This window comes from Penaeus chinensis, chromosome 1 (assembly GCF_019202785.1).
Source record: "Penaeus chinensis breed Huanghai No. 1 chromosome 1, ASM1920278v2, whole genome shotgun sequence".
Taxonomy (NCBI): domain Eukaryota; kingdom Metazoa; phylum Arthropoda; class Malacostraca; order Decapoda; family Penaeidae; genus Penaeus; species Penaeus chinensis.
The window spans coordinates 30,648,966-30,650,751 of NC_061819.1; positions in this window are offsets into that span (position 1 = coordinate 30,648,966).

Here is a 1,786-nt window from a genome sequence, read left to right on the forward strand (position 1 = left end):
TATAATAAAGAGGGCGAAAGGGGAGAGATTTTGAATTCAATATAACCGAAGTATGGAAGGAATCACACATACTTCTTGGGTTAGAAGTGAATCAAGGTTTTTGTCATGTATATATGAGGGATGCAGATACATAAGATATTAACAATATATAATTAATCAGTATCACATCCCCCCCCCCCCCCCCCTGTCCCTTTGCTCGTTGTTGTCGTGGGAGATTGGCATAGGAGACGGAATGCGTTCCTAATGTCAGGAACGTGCCCACCCTCGACAACACAAAAATTTTGCAGTCTTTTCTTCTTTCCCTTTCTGTTTTCTTCTATTCATCCCCTTCTCCTCTCCACTTGTCATAATTGCTAACTCATTTTTACTCTTTTGGCCACAATACTTTATAATAATATTATACATGGGGTCCTCACCTCCCCAATCCCTACCCCATCACTGTATTTTGAATAATGTCTTTAGATGTTGACTCGGCAGAATTTTAAAAAATAAATGAATGATAAATTAAAAGACACAAACAACACACACAACACACACACTCATACACTCACACACTCACACACACACTCATACACACACTCATACACACTCATACACACACTCATACACTCTCACACACACTCATACACACACTCACATACACACTCACATACACACTCACACAGACACTCACACTCACACTCACACTCACACTCACACACACACCCACACCCTCACATACACACACACACTCACACACACTCACACTCACACACACTCACACACACTCACACACACACACACACACACACACACACACACACACACACACTCACACTCACACTCACTCACACTCGCACTCACACTCACACTCACACTCACACTCACACTCACACTCACACACACACACACACACACACACACACACACACACACACACACACAGTCAATCAGTGAGTTAGTCGGTGAATGAGTCTTGAACTTGATATTGGTTGTTAAAAACCGATAGAACTATGTTGTGAAGGAACATGTATATGTGCTTGTCATGTATCTTCTAAAAGAGCGTAGTTCATTTTGAAAATATTGCCAAAACACGTATTTTCAAATATTAAGAAGATTGTGCTTTATCAGCTCAATCTGTGCAGCCACCGGTATTAGCAAGCACTGTGAGCAGTTGTATTTTTATCTGTGTAGTAGAACTTAAACAAAATACGTAGAAAGATACTAGAGAAAGAGTGATCATTGAAACCACAGTAAGTAGATTATTTGCAGGCTCTAGTGAACTTAAAAAAAAAAAAAGTTTGTGTAGGAAATCAAAGAGAAAAGTTTGAAAAAGCGATCGAAACGACCAAAAAGGACTATAAAGCACGATAAAATCGTACAATTCAAAACAACTAGGGCAGCATGCTAAAAATATATAGGAAACTTGGAAAACGTAAATAAGAGTAACATATATTTGTAAATGGAACTAAAAAGCATGCGAAAGGACCATTTTGTTACGGAAACAGAAGAACCTCAGAAGATGGCGTTGATAATTACAATATGTTTAAGATGACTTGTGATGTACACATATTTATAGATCCTTGATTCATGAAAAATTACATTGTTGCACAACGATGAATAAGAATTTCGAAAATAGCAATGAAAGAGAATAACGTCAAATTTTGGAAGAGGAATTAAGAAAAGTCCAAATGACAGACAAGACAAATGAAATATAAAATGACGATGGCTTGGATTTCTTCACTGAAACCAAACTGAACGCCTCATTAGCTTTAGAACTCAGAGACAAGGTTACTAGAAATCGTAT